This window comes from Geotrypetes seraphini, chromosome 4, assembly GCF_902459505.1.
Source record: "Geotrypetes seraphini chromosome 4, aGeoSer1.1, whole genome shotgun sequence".
NCBI classification, from domain to species: Eukaryota; Metazoa; Chordata; class Amphibia; order Gymnophiona; family Dermophiidae; genus Geotrypetes; species Geotrypetes seraphini.
The window spans coordinates 321936762-321962934 of record NC_047087.1 but is presented as its reverse complement, the minus strand read 5'-3'; the positions used below and the strand labels follow the sequence as shown (position 1 = coordinate 321962934).

The following is a 26173-nucleotide window of genomic DNA, read 5'->3' as shown; positions in this document are numbered from 1 at the left end:
CCCACCTCAGGACAAGCTAGCATTCAGACTGTGTCTTAATAGGTGTTCAACCGACTCTCTCCCTGTGCATGCTTCAGGCTCCAAGTGGCTGCTAATCCAGAACAGGGGTAGGGAACTCCGGTCCTCGAGAGCTGTATTCCAGTTGGGTTTTCAGGATTTCCCCAATGAATATGCATGAGATCTATTTGCATGCACTGCTTTCAATGCATATTCGTTGGGGAAATCATGAAAACCCGACTGGAATATGGCTCTCGAGGACCAGAGTTCCTTACCCCTGAACTAGACGCATCCCAGTCTTCGGTTCCCCGTTGTTAATTGTTCTGTGCGTGTCTTGTTTGCTGTTACATATGTTACCTCCTTGAGGAGGACGGGATATCAATTGAAATAAATAAATTGCGTGTCATTTCTACCCTTGAGGTATTTCTCGGTCTCCTTTCAGCCCTGCTTTCTTCCAGATTCAGCACATTCAAGTCCTTGTCATTCCATAACTTTTATTTAAAAATGTATATACCGTATTTACAAAGCAATCCCCACACCGTGCTTATTTCCCATAAGATCTTACATGCTGGGAACGCGGCCTTCCAGTTACTGACTAGTTCTATGAATGTGCAACTCATCTGCATGTTAAAAATAACCCAACACACCACTAAATCTGTAACCAATTGCACAACATTGAGAACAAAATCCATGCCACCCCTAAAAATGTCCCACTGCATCGAGAGACTCCCATAAATATCCTCCCCACCCTGAGATACATTTACTTCAGTGGGTTGAGGTCAAATATGCTTAACTCCCTTTGCTCTCCCACCCCCCACATTGTCAGGAGGTCACACTACACATATTAACCCATTGTGCTATCCCACTGCAGCATTTAACTCTCACTTTGCAGTGCACTGCATAATTCACTGTGCTGTCCCACTGCATTCACTCTCCACCTCTCTCCTGATGAACCATGTTCAGGTCTGGTTACCTTGGGCCTAAAGGAGTTCCTGGGGCAGGGGTTGGGTTGGGTTGTCTTCCCCCCCCCCCCCCCCCCGCTACAGACTTACCTGTTGTAAACACATTAACAGGATCTCAGGCTTTTTCAGAAGAAAATGAGGGACACCTGGGCCAACAGCTCTGCTCAGGGCACTGGGTGAGAAGACGCAGAAGCTTAACCCAGCCTTAAAAATGAAGGCAACAGAGAGCACCAGGGAAGCATTAAATCCACTCCCCAAGAGAAAGCTCAGGAGCCAGGCCTATAGGGGAGAAGCTGCTGATCGACAGCCCTCCACCCACAACACAGAGCAGCACCACACCCTCGCCTGTCCTGTCCTGTTCATCACTCAACTTCTCCTGCACTTAGTACATTTCTCTGGCTCCATGCTCTCCCTCACTGCAGTATTCTTCCTCTGCTGCCTGTCACACTTTTGCCTCTGATAATTCTCTGCCTCTAATGATAAGGTCCCTCTGATCGTGCTGTCAGCTGCTTTTTCCTATCCCTAAAGTCCTGCTTGCTTTCATTTTTGGTTTTCATGCAGCTGTCTTTGCTGTTCCTCTCTCCATGTAACCCTGGCAAGATTAAGAAAGATTCTGCTCCCCAGGATTCTCCAGCTGCTTAGAGATTCTTGCAAGGCTATGAGGTGAGAAAGGGCATGCAAAGCAGTTTATATATATATTTTTTTGTACCAGGGCAATGGAGAATTAAGGGTCACAAGGAGGAGCGCAGCCTCTGGATGCAGGGGCAGCTGCTCTACCACCAGGCCACTCCTCACCATGTTTCCTGGATGGAAGAGCCATCAGGGGCTGAGCCCAGACTCAGTTCTGGAGGGCGCTGTCAACTCTACCAACCAGTCTGGGCAATGTGCTCTCTTTCAGGCACCGCCTGTGCGGGAAGGTGTGGTACAGCCTTCAGCAGCTGTGTCTATGGATTACAACACTGGTAAAGCTAGTGAGAAGGAAACTCCCAACAGGAGCTCCAAACGACGAGAAGGGCACAAGTCCTTGCTATGTAGCAAACTGCAAACTGTGCCGGCACATATCACAGGATGCCACTGTCTGCCACATGGGGAAAACATTCCACATAAAAGGGCCCTACTCCTGCTCCTCCTCAAACGTTGTCTATATTATTCAGTGCCGAAAATGTGAAGAAGGATGCTACATCGGGGAGACAGGACTCATGCTGAAGACAAGAATCAACTCACACAGGTACCGCATCAAACACCACAACCAAGATCAAGGCCAAACCTCTGTGGGTCAGCATTTTTCAAAAACCGGACACTGCATCGATGACCTTATGGTCAGAATACTAAAAGGACATTTTAAAACAATCCAGGAGCGGAAGACCTTTGAAGTTCAGATGATGAAATATTTCGGTACCCATCGGACAGGACTTAACAAGGAACTGGGTTTCCCATTACACTACAGAGTATAACATTATACTGCTTCCTCACCCATCCCTCGCTCCCTCCCTACTCCATTGAAGTGTTTTTCATGTTTCACTGTTTATATTCCGACATGGTCATCCTTTGCTCATATCCAGCCTGACTAAGAAGTGTGTGGTGCAATGGTTAGAGCTATGGCCTCGGCACCCTGAGGTTGAGGGTTCAAACCCTGGGCAAGTCACTTAATCCCCGAGTGGGAGCTCGATGGGACAGTTCAGGAAAAATGCTTTAGGACCTGAATAATTTGTAATCTGCGTAGGATATGTGGAATATAAATTATTATTATGAAATAAATACGAAATGCCTTGTTAGTCTATAAACTGGATGATTTGCTTTTGTCTCACATTCCTGATCAATAAAGTTAAAAAAAGATGTCTTATTTTCCTTTCTTTTGTTTCTGTTTATTATCTTTAAAGTGGAGTAGCGAGACAAGCCCACTGTTTTATTGAACTTTAAGATCCTACAAACTGAGACATGTAGAGTGCTTACAAAATCACTGGCTGATGCATGTGACAGGAGGATGGGACTGAAGGAAAACAAATGACGCAGAAGGGTGTAACCTAAATCTGAAAAACAAACAGGCAGACGGGAGGTAACCTGCATGTTCAGGCCAATGGTCCATCAGGCCCAGCTTCCTGCTTCCAGACTAGATCCCAAGGAGCTCGTCTGTATTTTTGATTTCAGGGTGTGAGTTTTCTGGCATGTCCTGACTTTTGCCAAGCCACCCAAATGAGATGGAGAGCCTTTTTTGGATCTCAAATCTCAGCTGGTAGCATTGGGAGGGACATTTTTCCTGCAATTTCCATATAAATGTATTGTTAAACTTTCTAATACAACTTATGTTTCTTGGACCCAGAACATTTAAGAATTTTCTGTTCTCGGGGCAATCACAAGACCCAGTTGCTATATCTACTGCTTCTAATGTCTCAGGTTCTGATTTATTGATCTCTTATGCGATTGGTCCTGTTTATATATATATATTGATAAGGTATATTAATGCTTAGTTTAAACTGTTCTTCAAAAGTAATTAATTCTGGTTTTCTTTTTGTCTTCCTGTTTAATTATTGAGATTATTTTGGGTTCTGGATAATACTTGTATAATTTCCTGTATTTTTTTTTCAATATTTCCTTGGATTTTTGCATTGTAAGATTCAACTTTCTTTGACAAGTGTTATGCTTGATTATCGTATATATATACTAAAACTCAAGTATCAACCCAAAGAGTAGCAACATTCCAATCTACCGATCCAGGGCAAGCAGTGGCTTCCCCCATGTCTGTCTCAATAGCAGACGTTGGACTTTTTGTCCAGAAACTAATGAATATGCATGGAGCAGATTTGCATGCCTGTCACTTTCATGCATATTCAATAGGGCTATCCTGAAAACCCAATTGGCCTGGTGGTCCTCCAGGACAGAGTTGGGGACCACTGGTGTAAACCATCCAGTTTAGGTGATTTTTATTTCTCTTTAATTTGTTAATTTGGCTTCCTAGGTCTTCCAGGTTTACTGAGATTTGTTTCAGTTCCTCTGTATCATCACCCTTGAAAAGCATTTCTGGCACAAGTCCATAAAATGCTTCACCAAAAACATGTCCCCAATCTTAACTAAACTTGACCAAGCATCAAAACCTTCCTTTAGGCATCTGTATATAGAACACACTTATTAGTCATCAATGTTTGGTGCTCGGTGTGGCTTCTTTCACACTTTCTCTACCTCAAATCCTCTTCAGTAAAGACCGAAGCAAAGAATTCACTCAGGATCTCTAATCAGAAAGTGAAAGGTATAAATTGAAGACTTGACATATCAGTGGCGTACCTAGGGTATGCGACACGCAGGCCCAATCATTTTTTAACACCACCCTCCCCTCTTGCTATGCCACTGCCTGAGGAAGGGGATTTTGGTCTCCAAAGATTAGTAAAAATGTATTAAAATTAGTCCAATAAAAAGAATATCTTATTTCCATTTTCTGTTTATAAATCTTTATCAATACAGCTACAATACGACTTTATTCTAAAGCAACTAAACAAAACAAATCTTTTTTCTACTTTTTGTGATATCTGGTTTCTGCTTTCCTCATTGTCTCTTCAGTCTCCATTCCATCCAGTGTCCGCTCTCTTTCTCTGTCTCCACTCCCCCTCCCCCCCCCCCGGTACTCTGGCATCTCTCTCTTCTCCTTTCCTTCCTTCTTTCCCATCCCAACTTACGCATGGTGTGGCATCTGCTTCCCTTCCCCTATGACCTGGGATCTCTCTCCTCTCTTCTCCTTCCATCTTTCCTTTTCCTTCCAAGCTCTGATGTCTCCTTTCCTTCCCAATAGTCTGGCATCTCATTCTCCTTAACTTCCTTCCCCCATGCCCTGACATCTCTTCCTTCCCCTCCATGATCTGGCATCTCCTTTCCTCCCTTCCTTCCCCATAGTCTGGCATTTCTCTTTCCTCTGCCTTCCCTGGTCTTCCTTCCCCCTCCCTCCCTCCCCCCAATCAGGTACTGTATTTCTCTCTCCCTCCCTTCCCTCCCTCTGTTACCCCCCAGTCAGCAGAGCAACTTCAGAACTCACTTCTCTTGCCAGTGTCAGGCCTTCCTCTCTGCCGGTTCCTGCCTACTTCTTGTTTTCGAGAAGGCAGAACCTGGCAGAGAGGAAGGTCAGTCACCAGCATAGAAACATAATATAGAAACATAGAAAATGACGGCAGGAAAGGGCCACGGCCCACCAAGTCTGCCCTCCCCAATGACCCACCCTCCTAAATTCTTCCTTGAAGAGATCCCACATGCTTAACCCATTTTCTTTTAAAATCAGGCACGCTGCTCGCCTTGATTACCTGCAGTGGAAGATCATTCCAATGATCAACCACCCTTTCTGCCGCATTGCTGATGTTGATTTCACTGAGCACATATTTACATTTATCCTTTTTTGTCATCATTTTGCTGTATGTGCTTTTTTAATCTACTTGAATTGTCTTGTTTTGTGGTGTTACCAGAAGAAGACCATGACACAGGTCCTCGCTTGGAGCACCCTCTTATGGGGTAGACCTTCTTGGTACACCATTGCTGTATATGACTATACAGTTTGGGATGGGCTGGGGAGGGCTTTGACAAGAACCACAATAATTTGGGATGGTTTAGAAAGGCTGGATGGCTACTCCACTAATTGAAGCTAATGACAGCGCCAGGCAGACTTCTATGGATGGACTACCTGGGTCTTTATCTGCCATCATTTACTATAGCTTTGTCATCTGTGATTGCCTCTTTGACTCCTTGGTGATCTAACAGTCCCATCTGCTTCTGATATACCTGAAAAAGTTTGTTATGCGTTTTTGCCTCTGCAGAAAGCTTCTCTTCATATTCTCTTTGAATATGATCCAGCAAGTTACATTGGAGATACGTCAAGTGAACATATTTTGAATAGTCTGCAGCCTCTTCATCATGTATTGAGGAAAACCAGTGTAGACTATATTGTAGACAAGCTTTGAGGCTATATGAACATAGAGTTTTCCCCGAGAGCTTATTCAAAAAAGAGTGAACAGAACCGAATGTTAGGTAGATTGTAAGCCCACCAGGACAGAGAGGGAAAAAATGCTTGCATTCCTGAACGTAAAAACCATTGATGCTTTTTCAGTTGAAAGATGCTTAGAAGAAGACGTCATCTTTTTTTTCTGCAACATTTTGCTGTTTTGGTTCAGGCCATTATTTTATCTCAGTTGGACGATGGCAACTCGCTTTATGCTTGTTTAAGTAAATGTAATTTGAGGAGGCTACAATTTATCCAGAATACGGCGGCTAAACTGATCATGTCGTACCTTTATTGAGATCCCATCACTGGCTTCCCGTATACTGGAGTATCCAATGTAAATGTGCAACTGTAATTTTCAAAATCCTATATAGTATTTTTTCTCCTTTGGTTCCTGTCTCATTTAATTCACAAGAAATCTCTAATTCTAGGAGTTCTCAGAAATATAAACTTGGCTTTCTCAATGTTAAAAGCCAATTTTTGTTGATCATTTTCTTTTTTATTCGTAAAAGTTTGGAATGACCTTCCTTCTATAATTAGAGTTCTCTCTCATGTACCCACTTTTTGTAAAGTACTGAAGACACATTTTTTTTCAGAACTTTATCAATGATCCTTCTTTTTCAAATCAATCATAAAAGATAAAAACCTGGCCTAAAAGATATAGGGCTCCTTTTATCAAGCCATGCTAGCAAGGTTAGGGGGTCGGACAGTTCATCACACGCTAACCCCTGCGGCAGGCTAAAAAACTCAATGCAGGCATTAGCGGCTAGCGCAGGTTCCGCAGCGGGACAGTGAGGTCGTTCCAGAGGCCGGTGATTTTGGAGAGGAGGAATTTTCCCAGTTTACCTGCGTGGAGGATGCCGTGTAGAGAGGGGAAGGATAGTTTATGTCTGTGGGCAGATCTGGTGGTAGTTGGTGTCGGGGCGAGGAAGGATAGAGGGATTAGGGGCGGAAGGATACTGTGAATGATCTTGAAAGCCAGGCAGGAGCATTTGAAATGAATTCTGGAAAGTACTGGGAGCCAGTGAAGATTGGTAAGTAGAGGGGAGACGTGGTCATATTTGCGTTTAGCAAAAATCAGCTTAGCTGCAGTGTTCTGGATAAGCTGGAGTCTGCGAAGACTTTTTTTCCTTAGGCCTAAGTAGATGGCGTTACAATAATCGAGTTTGGATAGGATGATGGATTGTACAAGGACGGTGAAATGCTTTTGGTGAAAATAGGATCTAACTTTCCTCAGCATGTGGAGGCTGAAAAAACAAGATTTTGCCAGGGAATTCAGGTGATCGTTGAGGGAAAGGGAGGAGTTCTAATCTCCTGTATAATTTTATTAATATTTTGTTAACCGGGTCAAGCCCTCCTGTTGGGATGAATCGGTATAAAAAAAAATCAAAGGTTAGATTAGATAACTAATAAAGTTGGAAACTGTCAAAGTGACCAAAAACAGGTTTTAACCAGAGCAGCAATTTGAGGTTTAAAGGTTAGGTTACGCTCAGTAATTACGCCTAAATACTTGAACTGAGACATCAGTCCAATAGAAATGCTATTTAGTGTTGAGAGAGAGAAGATCTAGGGAAATGGCTATCGCAACGTTTGCGTGTCATTTGTTAGTGCAGTTAGGACAGCCTCTGAGCTGTGATGTTGCCTATTGTCAGACTGTCTTGAATGCAAAACAGTAAAATTTTCCACAGGTTGAAGTCTAGATAGCAAAGATAAGATGGCGGTTGCCTGCCAAGAAGGGATCTGTGTTACCTTTCTTCAAAACAGGCCTAACAAGTGCATGTTTCGATGATATGGAGAAGTACCTGTAGTCAAACTGTTGTAAGGAATAAGGCCAAGCTTTGAAATTTTAAATCAAAGGAGATGAGGTCAAGCAGACATGCGGAAGGCTGAATGTTCGCCAACGTTGCCAGATTGAAAGAAGACCATGTGTGTGTCATGGTTTTTGAAGAGGAGGAAAGGTCAGGAGGGGCATGGGCATCTGAAATCGAGTCTATGTCTGGATCATCACCCAAAGCCTGAACAATAGACTGAGGTATGGGTGAGATGAAAAAGGTATAAGTTGGGTATTCATTAGCTGATGGCATCAAAGGCCTAGGGGGGCATTAGAGTTGTAGGTAGTGTAATATCTTTCTTTAGCTATTTTTTTTCTCTCATCTTGCTAATATTTAGCTGCATTTCTATACAGAGACAATGATACAAAAGTTTGATGTTTTTTCCTTGGTATGTACTCGACCAAAACTTTATAAGATCAAGACCATTATACCGTAGTATCAAAGGTGATTCTTATAATGAGCAAGTTGAGATGATCTAGTTGTTATGAGAGAGCTTATCTTACTTTGAAATAAGGTGTTCCAGAAGTCAGCTTCCTTGGATAGCATGTAGGATACAAAGTCTGAGGGAAACAGTGAGCATATAGGAGTCAGAAAGGATTGAAATAAGCACGTGTTCTGGGGAGATCACACACAGAAGGGGAAAGCTGATAAGACTGCATGAGCATAATTTAAAACGAGATAAGTAGTGAAGGCTCCAGGGGAGTTGGGAGGAAGAAAAATTGAAGAGACCGGAGTGAGTCAAAACCAGATCCAAAGTACTTGTGACTTGGATTGACCTCCGTAAAGACGGGATACTGGGCTAGATGGACCATTGGTCTGATAATAATAATAATAACTTTATTCTCTAGTAAGGCTATTCTTATGTATGTCTGGCAGCATGCTGTGTGAAGTCAAGATGAAGTGTGTACCTCAAAGAATAAAACAGCCCAGGAATAAATGGGTCACAGTAGGCTCAGGAAGACTGCGACATATAACACAGAAACATCGACCTTCACTAATATTACCTCTACAGAATTCCTTCGCTCCACTAGTGCACTGCGATACTCAAGAAAACAGAAGGAAGGTGGGACTGGAACCAATGAAGGTAACTCAAGAGAACAAGCGTACCCTAAGCACAAATAAAAAAGCCAAAAACAGAAAACTATTACTGTTGGTAGATTCCATCATCAGAGGCATTAACCTTGGAACACAGGGTGAGGAGACCAAAATAGTGAGGTGTCTTCCAGGATCCTCGGCTACCAGGAGTTCCAGGCAAATACTGACTATAGTTAAGGAAGAAACTAAGGATTTTAACACTGATGTTGTTATCCATCTGGGAACAAATGACCTGGCCAACAACTCCACACTTGCAGCACAGAAAGCTTTTCGGGAGCTTGGTGAGGGCGTGAAACCTTTTGTAAAGACTTTAGCTTTTTCTGAAATACTGCCTGCATATGGAAAAGGAGAGCAAAGAGTGAAAAACACAGAGGACTTTAATAGATGGCTCAGAGCCTGGTGTCATCAAGAAGGCTTCAGGTATATAGGAGGATGGGGAAATACATGGAAGGACAAGAAGCTATATTGCACTGATGGGCTACATATTACTACAGCAGGAAAAAGAAACCTTGCAGAGAAATTTAGACAATATTTTTCTAGGCATTTAAACTAGAAGGTGGGGGTGGTGTATGTACGAAGGACAATTATAGAGACCACCCCCGGCAAAAGAAAAGATGTGATAGTAGTAAAGGCTGCAACATAAGCAATATCAGCAACTCATTTCTTAGTATTGCAACGGAAAGTGAAACGACACAAAAATCCATACGAAAAAGGAGATTATCGCTGAAAAATAGCTGGAAAGCGATGACCACAAATGCTCGCAGTCTAAGCAACAAAGTTCATGATCTGCAAGCCCTGATATTAGAGGCAGATCTAGATATTGTTGCTATCACAGAGACATGGTTCAGTGAATCACATGGATGGGATGCAAACATACCGGGATATAATCTTTTTAGGAAGGACAGAGATGGTCATAAAGGTGGAGGAGTAGCTCTCTATGTAAAGATCAATATCCAAGCGACCGAAATGCAAGGGACCTGGGGAGAGGAAGAAGCGATATGGATTGCTCTGAAAAGAGAAGATGGAACTTCTATCTACGTGGGTGTAGTCTACAGACCTCCGACTCAATCGCAGCAAATTGATAAGGATCTGATTGTGGATATCCAAAAGTTTGGAAGGAAAGAGGAGGTTCTGCTGTTGGGAGATTTCAACCTGCCGGATGCGGACTGGAATGTTCCGTCTGCGGAATCGGAAAGAAGTAGGGAGATTGTGGATGCCTTTCAAGAGGCTCTGCTCAGACAAATGGTGACGGAACCCACAAGGGAAAAAGCGATATTAGATCTGGTCCTCACAAATGGAGAGAGTATCTCTAATGTTCGAGTGGGTGCTCACCTGGGAAGTAGCGATCATCAAATGGTTTGGTTTGATGTAACAGCTAAAGTGGAGAGCGGCCGCACGATACTTAAAGTCCTAGATTTCAAACGTACGGACTTTAAAGCAATGGGAAAGTACCTGAAGAAAGAGCTGTTAGGATGGGAGGACATAAGAGAAGTGGAAAGACAGTGGTCTAAGCTGAAAGGAGCGATAAAAATGGCTATGGACCTTTATGTGAAGAAAATCAATAAAAACAAGAGAAAAAGGAAGCCGATATGGTTCTCCAACCTAGTGGCTGAGAAAATAAAGGCGAAAGAGTTGGCATTCATGAAATATAAAAAAAACCCAAGAAGAGGAGAGCAGAAAGGACTACAGGGTGAAACTGAAAGAAGCCAAGAGAGAGATACGTTTGGCGAAGGCACAGGCGGAAGAACAAATGGCTAAAAATGTAAAACAGGGAGATAAAAATTTTTTCAGATATATTAGTGAAAGGAGGAAGATAAAAAATGGAATTGCTAGGCTAAAAGATGCTGGGAACAAATATGTGGAGAGTGATGAGGAGAAAGCAAATGTGCTAAACAAATACTTCTGTTCTGTGTTCACAGAAGAAAATCCTGGAGAAGGATCGAGATTGTCTGGCAAAGTTACACGAGAAAATGGAGTAGATTCTGCGCCGTTCACGGAGGAGGGTGTTTATGAGCAACTTGAAAAACTGAAGGTGGACAAAGCGATGGGACCAGACGGGATCCATCCCAGGATACTAAGGGAGCTCAGAGAGGTTCTGGCGAGTCCTATTAAAGACTTGTTTAACAAATCTCTGGAGACGGGAGTGATTCCTGGGGATTGGAGGAGAGCGGATGTGGTCCCTATTCATAAAAGTGGTCACAGGGATGAAGCAGGAAACTACAGGCCGGTGAGCCTCACTTCAGTTGTTGGAAAAATAATGGAAGTGTTGCTGAAAGAAAGGATAGTGTATTTCCTTGAATCTAATGGGTTACAGGATCCGAGGCAACATGGCTTTACAAAAGGTAAATCGTGCCAAACGAACCTGATTGAATTTTTTGATTGGGTGACCAGAGAGCTGGATCAAGGACATATGCTAGATGTAATTTACTTGGATTTCAGCAAAGCCTTTGATACAGTTCCTCATAGGAGGCTGTTGAACAAACTTGAAGGGCTGAAGTTAGGACCCAAAGTGGTGAACTGGGTCAGAAACTGGCTGTCGGACAGACGCCAGAGGGTGGTGGTTAATGGAAGTCGCTCGAAGGAAGGAAAGGTGACTAGTGGAGTCCCTCAGGGTTCGGTGCTGGGGCCAATCCTGTTCAATATGTATGTAAGTGACATTGCTGAAGGGTTAGAAGGAAAAGTGTGCCTTTTTGCAGATGATACCAAGATTTGTAACAGAGTAGACACCGAAGAGGGAGTGGAAAATATGAAAAAGGATCTGCAAAAGTTAGAGGAATGGTCTAATGCCTGGCAACTAAAATTCAATGCAAAGAAATGCAGAGTAATGCATTTGGGGATTAATAATAGGAAGGAACCGTATATGCTGGAAGGAGAGAAGCTGATATGCATGGACGGGGAGAGGGACCTTGGGGTGATAGTGTCCGAAGATCTAAAGGCGAAAAAACAGTGTGACAAGGCAGTGGCTGCTGCCAGAAGGATTCTGGGCTGTATAAAGAGAGGCGTAGTCAGTAGAAGGAAGAAGGTGTTGATGCCCCTGTACAGGTCATTGGTGAGGCCCCACTTGGAGTATTGTGTTCAGTTTTGGAGACCGTATCTGGCGAAAGACGTAAGAAGACTTGAGGCGGTCCAGAGGAGGGCGACGAAAATGATAGGAGGCTTGCGCTAGAAGACGTATGAGGAGAGACTGGAAGCCCTGAATATGTATACCCTAGAGGAAAGGAGGGACAGGGGAGATATGATTCAGACGTTCAAATACTTGAAGGGTATTAACGTAGAACAAAATCTTTTCCAGAGAAAGGAAAATGGTAAAACCAGAGGACATAATTTGAGGTTGAGGGGTGATAGATTCAGGGGCAATGTTAGGAAATTCTACTTTACGGAGAGGGTGGTGGATGCCTGGAATGCGCTCCCGAGAGAGGTGGTGGAGAGTAAAACTGTGACTGAGTTCAAAGAAGCGTGGGATGAACACAGAAGATTTAGAATCAGAAAATAATATTAAATATTGAACTAGGCCAGTTACTGGGCAGACTTGTACGGTCTGTGTCTGTGTATGGCCGTTTGGTGGAGGTTGGGCAGGGGAGGGCTTCAATGGCTGGGAGGGTGTAGATGGGCTGGAGTAAGTCTTAACAGAGATTTCGGCAGTTGGAACCCAAGCATAGTACCGGGTAAAGCTTTGGATTCTCGCCCAGAAATAGCTAAGAAGAAAAAAAAATTTTAAAAAAAATTTAAATTGAATCAGATTGGGCAGACTGGATGGACCATTCAGGTCTTTATCTGCCGTCATCTACTATGTTACTATGTAATTATACTCTGGAATTCATTGCCAGCTAATTCAGTAAAAGCAGTTATCTTAGCAGGGTTTAACAAAGGTAAGTCCATAAGCCATTATTAAGATGGACTTGGGAAAATCCACTGCTTATTTCTAGGATAAGCAGCTTAAAACCAGTTTTACTGATCTGGGATCTTGCCAAGTACTTGTGACCTGGATTGGCCACTATTGGAAACAGGATACTGGGCTTGATTGATCTTTGGTCTGTGCTTGAAGAGAGCAGTCCACATGGAAGCTACTACTTTAGCGAGCGTCTGGGTAAATTGATTCCAAAAAGCAACATCATCAAAGGTGTTACAAAAGAAAGTTTTACTAGGAGAAATTCTGGAGAAGGCAAGATGTCCAATCTAATTTCCACAGGAGTGAAGGAGTTGGCTTTGGTCCCTTGCCGCCTCCAGGTCAATTATGTGAGGTGGAGGGTAGATTCCTCCCCATTTCTCAACCATGTGTCAGTGAGTCACGAAGAAAGTCCTCTTTAGGTAGCAACACTATTCTGTGAATGTACAGATTACTTTATTCTACATGTTTATATTTTCGTGGCCTAGAAATAAGATAAATTCAGACATGTAAGTGCCTGTTTTATAAAACTGCCCTCCTGGCATCAAAGCTATTGGTATCTGTACCAGACTGCCCAGTTTTGTCTGGTTACTGGTCTAAGCCAACACTGTAATGTCCATTTTGACCTTTTAGAAGCAGAAGAGTGCAGCCAGTGCAGTCGGAGAAGCAAGTCGTGTGAGAATGACACGGTGACAAAATTCATCATCGTTCCCGTCCCCGCGGATAACCGTGGGAAATAATCCCATGTCATTTTCTAGTGTCTATTTCAACCTTGGTCCTTCTGCACCAGCATTCTTCAAAGCAAAGCTTGTGGGTCAGTGGTTGTGCCCAATTATACTCTGATTCTTCCCTCTCTCCTTAAAGAATGACATGAAGATGGTTTCCCACGGTTATCCGCGGGGACGGGAACGGTGATTAATTTTGTCACCGTGTCATTCTCTAGTGTGTACTCTTCCCACTTCCCAGAGCAACCATCCCACACTGGTGTCCGAATCCCTCCTTGTTCTGGATTCAGTGAGTGCTCTCAAACTCGGGCCATGGTAATACACTTTGATGTCCACATTTTGGAAGGAGTTTAGTGTGTCCCTGAAGAAATGTCTAGGTCTTATAATAGGTGTTTCTTGTTCTTCCTGCAGGAAACCACCAAATGTCTACCAAAAGGTCAACGATAACACTCTTCATTTCAAAGCAGAATTTAACATTTTCAGTCTTCCCTCCAGCACATCTGACTTTTGCCCTTCTTTTGTGCCTTCCCGTACTTTGCTTCTAGTGGAATTTTGCAGTTCCCTCTGCAAAACTCCCTAACCCCTATTTGTCCTGTTTTGATAAGATTGTAAGCTCTATCACGCAGGAATTGTCTCTTACATTAAGTGCTGTGTACATCTGGCAGCGCTAGTTAAGAGGAGATAGGCTCAGGGGTAATCTAAAGAAATACTTCTTTACAGAAAGGGTGGTAGATGCGTGGAACAGTCTCCCGGAAGAGGTGGTGGAGACAGACTGTCTGAATTCAAGAAAGCCTGGGATAGTCACTTGAGATCTCTAAGGGAGAAGATGCTGTGGATGGGCCACTTGGCCTTTATCTGCCATCAGGTGCAGCAGGAGAGTGTGATGCAGTGGTTACAATGACAGCCTCAGCACCCTGAGGTTGTGGGTTCAAATCCCACGCTGCTCCTTGTGACCCTGGGTAAGTCACTTAATCCCCCCATTGCCCCAGGAACATTAGAGAGATGATGAACCCAAGACAGGGAAAATGCTCGAGTGGCTGAATAAATTCATGTCTACCGTTCTGAGTTCCTCTGAGGAAACAGTAGAGAAAGCAAGATGAGTGGAACTCATGGAATGCTTTCGAGGCCCGGGTGTGGATTTCTATTTCTCTGCATTACCTCTGTGCATGTGTGTCTGACCTGAAGGACAGAAGGAAAAGCATTAGAACAGAGTGGCTACTAAACAACCCAGATGGCAGTGTCAGAAACGAAGGGATGAATTATGGCCATGCTTTAGCCCATTAGGCGGTTGAAAACAGAGGAGCCAGTAGTAAATTCATAGAAATCTATAGAGTCCAGTCACTAATTTTCACAGGAAAATTTACACCAAAGGAATGGCAAAGCATGCCTCATCAAACAATTGGATTTTCAGTCCTGTCCCAGCTGCCTCTGCCTGGGTGTGTCTGTGCTATGGCTAAGATTAGTGTATTTGTGTGTGGGGAAGGAGGTGAACTGGAGAGTAGAGAAGGAGAGGCAATTTGACAGAGCAGTTACTTAACTGTGATTATTTCACTCTTTGTAAATGTCTGCTCTGCAGAGTCTGGAACTTTTTCTCCCACGGGGTCATATTTTTTTTTATTTGGGGGGGGGGAGTTAATTTCTCCACAACACCTACTTTGATCTGGAGTGACCTAGTGGTTAGAAGAGCTGCCTCAACACCCTGAGGTTGTGAGTTCAATTCCAACTGCAGATCCTTGTGAGTCTGGACAATTCACTGAACACTTCATTGCCCCAGGCACAAAAGCAGACAACACACTGAAAGGTAATATATCAAGTCCCATCCCTTTAACTCAAAAGATCTTTGCAAATATGATCCCAGTCTGTCAAGTTATCAGACAGACATTCTTGACCCCTTATGTACAATTTCTATCCAGCATCCTTTGGGTTAGAAAGCATAAAAATTACCCTTCTCCCTCCGTATTCATGGTGATAGGGGAATATCAAGAGCGCGAATACCGAAAAACCGCAAATAACTTTTCATATGTTATTCGCATTTTTTTAATTAAAAACCATAGCGAATAAGGAGAAATCGCAAATAACAAAAAATACGAGATTTGCGGTTTAAGTTGAAAACATTTGTTGCAAGTTTTGAATAACACAGTGCTGTGCTGAACATTAAACATGAATGAACTGGTATTGTACTGTATAGAGTACTGTACGGTAATTATCTCTTCCTCCTCATCGTCCAGTACATGTAGTGCGTGCAGTGCTCAGGTCCCTCCTCAGGCAGTGGAAGTGGATCTTCAGTATGCAGTACAGGTGTAGGAGGATGACGAAGAGACGAGGGGGGTGGAGAGCAAGTGACTCTGGCTCTTCTGCTTCATCATTTTATCTAGAAATGCTGGGAATCAGCAATTTTCTTAGTAAAAGTTGTGAATCAGCGATTTCAGTGACGTAATTGGGGGGAGGAGCAAGCATACCAAAAACCGCGAATAATCGAAACCGCAAATACGCAGGGAGAAGGGTATAGCCCTCCCAGCCATCTCTAGGGTACACGGCTTGGTAGCAGACATTCATGCTCTGAAAAGGGGGGCAGGGAGATCGTTCATTGACAGTTGAGATTAAAGCAGGATTTACCTGACGCTGCGCAGTTTGTGGCAAAGCTGGAACCGTGCACAAGTAGGGAAAGCATGCCCGGTTTGCATGTAGGGAATCTAGGCAAGTGTCTAGGGCCCAAAAGTTTAATGGATTCAGGAGGCTAGGCATGCTACAAGTGTGTAAATTATCTGTCTCAAGGCCTGAAGGATGGCTAATGTGTCTGAATATTTTTCAGAATTTAGGCCTGGTTAACTTTCCATTTTCCTCCTCCACTTGCAGAGCAGAGATTGTGCTGGAATCCAGCTCATTGGAAGGCAGTGAATGCTAGGATTAGCTGATTTTTTTCCAGGGAAAAAGAGTGCAGCGATGATTGATTTAGGACAGTAGAGAAGGCCTTGAGCAAAACTTGGGGACAGGAGATGGAGCTTGCTTGCACCTCTCCCCACAGACATGAGTTCTTGTGCAAAACATATCCTTTTCTGCTTCGTGATCAGACCTTTTTACTAGAACTTTGGCAACACATGTAAAATTGTCTTGCCAGTGCGGTTTGCTGAGTGTGAATTGCTAAAGACTTTTTTATTCGGCCTTTGTGAAGAGAGTGACGTACAGCAAAGAAAGTATAACATAAAACTTACAGTATGATGATAGTAAATGACGAAACAGAAACATAAATACAATCAATGAGGTGAACCTGGAGATTTACTGAATCTCCCCCCCCCCCCCCCCATAAGCCTTGTGAGAAGAGAAATTTCCCCTCCTGTTACTGGCCTTCTTTTATAGAGAGCTAAAGGAAGATACCAGAGAGGTCCTTATATACAAAGCGCCCCAGGTCATATGATGTCACATGGACTGTGTGACTCACTCCTTCCAGGGCCTTCAGGAGCCACAGTTAAAAGGCGAGGGGACTAGCGAGTTCCCTATAATCACTACGTGCCTGATCCAGTTTCGGCACTGGAAACATGCTCTATATTTATACTCAAAACACAAGTGAACTGGGAGAAATCCAGCAGCCCAGGCGTATCTGCAGTTGCTGGGAAAATGTGGGGCTGCAGGAAGAGACCAGGTCCTCAGACCACCAAGCAACAATCCTCTGGGACTTTCCTCACAGATCCCAGCCAGAGACATGACTTAAACCCTCACCTTGACCTCATCACATTCTCACATATGACCCACTTCCAACCCTGGCTCTAGAGGAGAACTGGGTTCAGCGGAGATCTCTTTTCAGGGTAGGATTAGCAGGTGGGAAGTTGGAGAGATCATGGACATTATTATCACTTTAGAAAAGAAATGTGACTGGCTCAGAAGGGAACCAAATGTGTGTCTGAGTTGCCCTGGCATCTGCTACAACAACCATTGAGCTGCTTTAGAAACATACAGAATTCATCCCTGAATAAATCATGTTCTCAGACAGGTTAAGTACAGTAGGTTTTTTTCCTGTTGCCAGAGGGCTTATGATCCAATTTTGCACCTGAGGACAGGGGCTGCTGAGCCTGCTACTCTGATCATTAACCGCAACCTCCGTTCTTCCCACGTAAGCCAGATTAACCCAGAGACACTGCTGTAGTCCTGGTTGTCCTCCACTGCATGCTGGGAGATGTAGTCCAGGGGTTGTAGGCTCAAGGCCAGAGCTGCTCCTTGTGACCTCGGGTAAGTAACTGAACACTGGTCAGATTGTGAACCCACTGGGAAAGATAGGGAGAAACAGCTGAGTACCTGAATGTAAACCAGTTGGGCTATAAGTGTGTGAGAAGCAAAGCAGAGCAAGTGAACATCAAGAGCAAAACAGGAAAATCTTGGCATACTTAGGGGGAATTTAGGAGACATTTAAAGACAAAATATTTAGGCAGCTAATTAGAAAAATCTTTATTTAGATCATTGTAGTGTTTTAGTTCTATTCAACTTCTTTTAATTGTCATTTTTTAAATGATTGTAAACCACATAGAACATCACGGTCTTGCAGTATATAAATGATCCCTCAAGTTGTAACCCATTACCTGTATTTTATGTATGTTTAATCTGTAACCCGTTCTGAGCTCTTTTGGGCTGATGGGATAGAAAAAAGAATGAAAGAAAGAAAAAGAGAAGGACACCACCATGCAAGCAATGAGGAAAGGCCAGGCCTGGGTTATGTGGCCGTAACCATAGGGATAAGCATTGAGTTCTGGTCACTCATCACAGAAAGCAGTCTCAGGTCACAGCCTGGAGAGGCAGCAAGTGTCACTCGGGGTATATTTATAACCTCCAGCCTGCGTCTTAAACGCCTCATAAGCTGGCTCAGCTTTCAGACTCCCGTGAACAGAAATATTTTTCCACTGAAGGATTTAGAAAGCATCTAAACTTACACTGAGCGTCTAATTCCTCAGCAAGACACTGGGGGGGGCCCATTCATTGAGGCGTGAGAAACGGGGCAGCTCCTTAACTCTGAGCAAGTCACTTTACCCTCCACTGCCCCAGGTACAAAAGTGGTTTCTCAAATCTCATCCCCTTAAGAAACCAGTTGTTAAGTGGATAATTTTACAATTGAGCAGACATACGACTACTAATAATTTCTATTGTGCAGTATTGGACATATTGCACAGAGATACTTCCTCTGTCCTTAGTGGCCTCATAACTTAAAGTTTTGTACATGGGCCAGTGGAGAGGCTGGCCCAGGGTCACACAGAGCTGTGCTGGGATTTGAACCCAGTTCCCCAGAATTACAACCTACTGCACCAACCGCTAGGCAACTCCTTCATTCCCAGACATCTGACCAATACATGCATACACAGTCAAATGACCAAATACAATCAGTGAGGTAAACTTGCAGATAGGCAAATCAAATCCAATGGATTATTCGCACAACAGAAATATGAGAAATGTTGACAGGGTACAAATGAACAATCATAGAACATAGGTCTGATATGATGTCAACACAATACAAATGAAATAACTGAATAAGCAACACATTAGATACAGCCTAACCATGTCATCAAGCTCCACTGGGAGGCCATTCCAAGCAATTATAACCCTTTCCGTGAAAAAGTCTTGTTGACGTTACTTCTGAATCTATGACTATGCCCTCTCACTCCAGAGCTTCCTTTCAATTTCAATAGTCTTGCCTCATGTGCATTTAAACATCTGTAACATATCTCTCCTCTCCTGCCTTTCCTCCAAAGTATACACATTGAGATCGTTAAGTCTGACCCCTATGCCCAGGGTCACAAAGAGCAGCGTGGGCCTCAGGGTGCCTAGGCCGCAGCACCAACCACGCTGATGCGTTTTCAGACATAGTATGGTAAAAACTTAGACAAGATGGCAAAATGTGGCTAACAAATCATGGTAAAACATAATATGGTCAAACGTGAAACGGTGAGACAGAATGGCGAGCCTGGTCTGGCAAACAGCATCAGGACAACGCACATGAAACATCTTAACAGGCAGTTCAGACATATACAGAGATAACATGGATATGACAATAGATGTGGGGCTGAATTGAAGACAAATTATATGTACATTGTTTTCCTAAAATTTGCTGTTACATAGGAAATAGTGGTTCACATTCAAGTACTTCAAGCATTTTCCTTATCTGTCCTGGTGGCTTCACACTCTACCTAGTGGCAATGGAGGATGAAGTGATTTGCCCAGGGTCAGAGGGAGCAGCCTGGGTTTGAACCCACAACCTCAGGGTGTTGCACCATTATCTAGTCCTCTTTTATTATAAACCATGTTAATCCAGTTTGGGGGGGAAAGGCAGTGTAAAAGATTTTAAGTTGTATTGTAAGAAAAGTAGAACTGGTTGGACCACAGGTGGAGACAGAGGGGTATCAAAGGCTTGGAGAAAGAGCCAGGCTTTTATTTTCATCCTAAAGTGGAGGTAATCTTGAATTCAGTGTATCCCCTCTAGAGAGAGAGTGTGTGTGTGTGTGTGTGTTGGGGGGGGGGGGGGTGGGCGGCTGGGGCTAACTTCTGAGAAGCCTCACAGGCGTTGTTACATCATGCAATTGTTGAGGGTACAGATGGTGATGCTCCTTGAGAGGACCTTAGACCCAACCCAGTATCCTGTTTCCAGCAGTGGCCAATCCAGGGCACAAGTACCTGGCAGGATCCCAAAAGAATAACATCATTTTCGGGTTGCTTATTCCAGGAAGAATTTTCCAGGTGCACCTTAAGAATAGCTTATTGTCAGTTCTTGTAGGAACTTGTCTAAACTGTTTTGTTTTTTTGTTTTTTTAAACCCTGCTACACTAACTGCTCTTACCACGTTCTCTAGCAACGAATTCCTGAGTTTAATTACGTGTTGAGTGAAGAAATATTTTCTCTGGCTTGTTTTAAATCAACTACTTAATAACTACATTACTTGCTCCCTAGTCCTAGTGTTCTTGGAAAGAGTAAACAAGTGATTCACATCTACTCAACTACTTTGTTATTCCCCCTCCCCCCCCCTGCCGTTCCTTCTCCATGCTGAAGAGCCCTAACCTTAGAGATGAATCCTTCCTTCCTCTTTATCATTTTGATTGTTTTTCTACCTTTTCTAGTTCTGCTATAGCCTTTTTGAAATGGGGCGTTGAGGCATTTTCTTTGCTCAATAGATGCTCACGCCCTCTCAAAAGAGTCCCACTGTATTCCTGCAATCCTCATACTAAGCTGAGATTTGATTTATCAAATTTATATTCTAAGTTCTGGGCAGGTATCAAGGACTCCAAAATCCCATCCTAATGCGGAACACATTATTGTGTACCCCTGATTACAGTTGTTTCCCCCTATCTAGCTGCCCATTTAAGAAATGAAGTGCTTTGATCTCTCCGAAGCTGAAAATTGCATCCCTTTGAGAGGCTAAATCTAGTAGCCTGGATCCACTTGATGGTGCATTTGGCCAATCAAAAAGTAAGCTGATGGTGTTTTCAGCAGCATTTAGTCATTCCCAGGTTGCTACGTATAATTTTGGGTCCATTAAGGATAAGCCTGACTAGATTTAAGAGAAATTTCAGCTGCAAACTAGCCAGTTCAGTTATGGCTGATACTGAGCTGACGCAATGGACTTTGGTTTTATGCAGCTACTGTCTCTTGGGATGGGTTGAATATTTGCCCCACAGGATTTAAGCAAAGTGGTGTACGAGCCCTGGAGCAGGGGCACTAGCACTCCCTGTACTGCCTGAGAAGTTCCGTCTCACCACCTTCTCATGGTGGCTCTGGAAAACTCACCTGTTAGCTGTCTTAGCACTTTGGGCTCCTTTCACGAAGTTGCGCTAGCGTTTTTAGCGAATGCTATTCCACGCGTTAAGGCCCTTTGTGTTCCTTAGTGCAGCGCCTTAGACAGGAGATTTTTAGGCCTGTTCAGTTCGATTTTGTTTATTGAACCCAATCTAGTTTTTTGATACCAACATCCCAGAGGAAGAAGTGGTTTTCAAAACATAGACCATGTTGGGGACCAGTTTTTGGATATCATTATTGTATTTATTTTATCTATGTCACTTATTCTTTTCTGCTTTTTATTGATTTTATGGAATAAATTCCTGCACCGCGTACATTCCCCTGCACTTTGCTTTTTGAACTAGCTGTCTTAACCACTTGGAAACTAATTCTCTGCAAATTTTATATGCAGAAAACCTGCAGCAAATATGGGGGAAGGGTACCAGTCACTTGCGCACAAGGTCTCGCAGTAAGACCCCCATGTTCTGAATTCATCGTTAAAATCCTGTTGGCGTCAGCATCTATGAGACAAACCTGGTTCTTTTTGTTACATAGAATTTTTTGGACCCCAGTTCGTTTGCAAAAGTCGGACAGTTCAAAGTCGAAAGATGCTGCCATTTGTCATCTTGAAGTGGGGACACTGGATCACTTGTTTTATTGTCCCTTGATACTCAATTTTTGGAAATCAATATGGGGACAAATTAATAGGATATTGGAAACATCGATTCCGTTGTCCTAAGATGTGATCATTTGTGGGACATTAGCCAGGTATAAAAGCAGACGCCTTATAATTATGACAGGGATTGCCATGCAAAGAATTGGAAAAACTGAGACTAGCTAAATTTTTCCTTTTGGGTCATAATAAACTATTAATGAATTTTGTTAACTCTGATTAGTTGTATAATGCCTTTATATCCTATTTGATTTGCACACACATCCAGGGAGGGTGGGGGGGGGAAATAAATTTTGTTTTATTCTTTCATCGAATGTAGTGCTGTTCATGACATTAATTGTATGTAAAATTTATTGCACTTTGTACTCAAATTGAAAATCAATAAAGAATTTAAAAAAATTAAAAAAAATCCTGTTGGTTGTTGTAGTGCCGATAAATTTTCTGATTTCAAAAAGATGAAAAAAATTTGCAAATGAGGTTCACAGAAATTCCATCAGATCAGTCGTTAGATCAAGTGACAGAATCATGTGAAGGGGAAAAAATGTGCACATGAGCCAGGAAATGCAACATCATAGACAAGCGTGTGTCAATCACGGACGTGCTTTAATGGAGCACTTCATGGGCGTCCATTGATACCATACGCAGAAGGGAGGGGCAGAGATAGGGTTACCAGACATCTGGATTTGCCCAGACGTGTCCAGATGACTTCTCAAAACCTAGCACTTTATCCGGGTTTTGAAAAATTATGAGCTTGGGGTCACTTTGGCAGGGCATCTACGCATCTGCGTGCAATTCTGCGTGCAATTCTGCGTGCAATTCTGGAAGCCACACTACCGCAAAGACGTGCAGAGGGTCGAGTCGATCCAAAGAATGGCCACCAGAATGGTCTCAGGGCTTAAAGGTCTCCCGTACGAAGCAAGACTAGACAATTTGCAGCTCTACACTCTAGAGGAGCGCAGGGAGAGGGGAGACATGATTGAGACGTTTAAATACGTCACCGGACGTATAGAAGTGGAAGATGACATCTTCCTTCTTAGAGGCCCCTCAACCACAAGAGGGCACCCGCTCAAACTCAGGGGCGGAAAATTTCACGGCGACACCAGGAAGTATTTCTTCACGGAGCGAGTGATTGATCGGTGGAACGGGCTTCCAGTGCAGGTGATCGAGGCCAGCAGCGAGCCAGATTTTAAGAATAAATGGGACGCCCATGTGGGATCCCTAAGAGGGTCAGGGCAAAACACTAGCTAATCTTAAGGGGAGGGTCTATAGTGGGCAGACTTGATGGGCCTTGGCCCTTTTCTGCCATCATCTTTCTATGTTTCTATGTTTCTATCTACAGATGCAACATGGTGACATCACACACATGCATAGATGCCCTCCTGGCGTGGCTCCAATCACAAAAAGAGGTTAGTGAAGAACATCTTTATAAACGATCTGGATGTGCTACGACAAATGAGGTGATTAAATTTGTGGATGATACGAATTTATTCAGAATAGTGAAGACGCAGGGGGATTGTGAAGATCTGCAACGTGACATAATCAAGCTTGAGAAATGGGCATTGACACGGCAAATGAGGTTCAACGTAGATAAGTGTAAAGTGATGCATGTCGGTAACAAAAATCTCACGCACGAATACAGGATGTCCGGGGCAGTACTTGGAGAGACCTCCCAGGAAAGAGACTTGGGAGTTCTGAAGTCGATGAAGCCGTCTGTGCAATGTGCGGCTGCGGCGAAAAGGGCGAACAGAATGCTAGGAATGATTGAAAAGGGGATCACAAACAGATCGGAGAGGGTTATCATGTCGCTGTACCGGGCTATGGTATGCCCTCACCTGGAGTACTGTGTCCAGAACTGATTGCCGTATATGAAGAAGGACACGGTAGTACTTGAAAGGGTCCAGAGAAGAGCGACTAAAATGGTTAAGGGGCTGGAGGAGTTGCCATACTGCGAAAGATTAGAGAAACTGGGCCTCTTCTCCCTTGAACAGAGGAGATTGAGAGGGGACATGATCGAAACATTCAAGGTACTGAAAGGGATAGACTTAGTAGATAAAGACAGACTGTTCACCCTCTCCAAGTTAGGGAGAACGAGAGGGCACTCTCTAAAGTTGAAAGGGGATAGATTCCGTACAAATATAAGGAAGTTCTTCTTCACCAAGAGAGTGATGGAAAACTGGAATGCTCTTCCGGAATCTGTTATAGGTGAAAACACCCTCCAGGGTTTCAATACAAAGTTGGAAAAGTTCCTGCTAAACTGAAATGTACGCAGGTGAGGCTGGACTCATTTAGAGCACTGGTCTTTGACCTAAGGGCCGCTGCGTGAGCGGACTGCTGGACAGGATGGACCACTGGTCTGACCCAGCAGCGCCAATTCTTATATTCTTATGTTCTAACGGGGTATGAGTTGGATAGAACAGGGTGTGAGTTGGGCTTCCTGAAGCTGGGGCTAGCTGGGACTGGGGCAGAGCCATAGGTCCCAGCCGAGAACTACCAGCAAACCACGCAAATGCTTTTTTCTACATTGCTTCAGTGGGACATATATGTTGCCCCTCACCCGTATTTTTTTTAACTTCCACCTCTCATGCAATCGTCAGCCCCAGACCTGTTGGAATATGCTTTAAGAAACATAGAAACATGACGGCAGATAAAGGTCAAATGGCCCATCCAGTCTGCCCATCCACAGTAACCATTTTCTCTTTCTCTCTCCGAGAGATCCCACGTGCCTATCCCAGGCCCTCTTGAATATAGAAACATAGAAACCTGATGGCAGATAAAGGCCAAATGGCCCATCCAGTCTGCCCATCCGCAGTAACCATTCTCTCTTTCTCTCTCCGAGAGATCCCACATGCCTATCCCAGGCCCTCTTGAATATAGAAACCTGATGGCAGATAAAGGCCAAATGGCCCATCCAGTCTGCCCATCCGCAGTAACCATTCTCTCTTTCTCTCTCAGAGATCCCACATGCCTATCCCAGGCCCTCTTGAATATAGAAACATAGAAACCTGATGGCAGATAAAGGCCAAATGGCCCATCCAGTCTGCCCATCCGCAGTAACCATTCTCTCTTTCTGTCTCTGAGAGTTCCTATCCCAGGCCATTTTGAATTTAGTCAGTCTTTGTCTCCACCACCTCTTCTGGGAGACTGTTCCATACATCTACCACCCTTTCCATAAAAAAGTATTTCCTCAGATTACTTTGGAGCTTATCACCTCTTAACTTCATCCTATACCCTTTCATCCAGAGCTTCCTTTCAAATGAAAGAGACTCGACTCATGTGCATGTACGCCATGTAGGTATTTAAACATCTTTGTCATATCTCCCCTCTCCCACCTTTCCTCCAAAGTATACAGATCGAGATCTTTAAGTCTGTCCCCATACGCCTTATGACGAAGACCACACACCATTTTAGTACCTTCCTCTGGACCGATTCCATCCTTTTTATATCTTTTTGAAGGTGCGGCCTCCAGAATTGTACGCAATATTCTAAATGTGGTCTCGCCAGAGTCTTCTACAGAGGCATCAATACCTCCTTTTTCCTCTCCCTATGCATCCTAGCATCCTTCTAGCTTTTGCCGTCACCTTTTCAACCTGTTTGGCCACCTTAAGATCATTACATACAATCACACCCAAGTCCCACTCTTCCGTCCTGCACATAAGTTCTTCACCCCCTAAATTGTACCGTTCCCTCTGATTTTTGCAGCCCAAATGCATGACCTTTTAATGAAGATGCTCCTTTAAGACATGTGCCTGAGATGCACTTTTAACACATGCAGTTCATTGCTACCTGCTGGAAATTTTGAAGCTTTAAAGGTCAGTGCTTCATTTTGTGCATCATCAGGAAATGTCTGGGTCTTTCCCCAAGTGCTCATTTGAATATTAATGACCTTGTTGTACTACGTTTACATAGTATTATCGAAGGATGCTCCGAAGCACGAAAAAGTCGGCACAGAGCCATTATGCGTATCGGAAGCTAAAGTACTTTGACTAGGGTTACCCAGACATGTTCTCTTTTTAGAGGGCACTTTTTCTGGGTTTTGAAAAGCAGATCGCATCAGGAGACGGGGGTAGTGTGTGGGCATAATGGGGCAGGTCTACTTTGACGCAAAATTGGTTAGAACTGGTTTAAAAGGCACGGTAAGTTCAGGGCCTAAGTATGACTTCATGTGTGCATGTCCAAAGAAAATCTGAAGGTGTCAGCATATGTCGGTGCTTGTTCTGCACCTAAACGTAAGCCATGCCAAAATCGCTTCCTCGTAATATTTTTGCACGGCTCCTGTCTAGGCGCA

General features: G+C 43.6%; 1 protein-coding gene across 9 annotated transcripts in view; it reads right to left on the bottom strand.

Annotated features, from left to right (window-relative positions):
* Window positions 1-26173, bottom strand: part of TACC2 (transforming acidic coiled-coil containing protein 2) — a 206163-nt gene that overhangs the window by 179006 nt on the left and 984 nt on the right. Inside the window, exon 1 of one of the 9 annotated variants that reach the window (XM_033943060.1) lies at window positions 1050-1158. The exons of the other annotated variants lie outside the window; for them this stretch is intronic. The gene's annotated coding sequence lies outside the window, so the exon portion shown is untranslated. Of the gene's footprint in view, window positions 1-1049; window positions 1159-26173 lie in introns of those variants that run through there. 9 annotated transcript variants of the gene reach the window in all.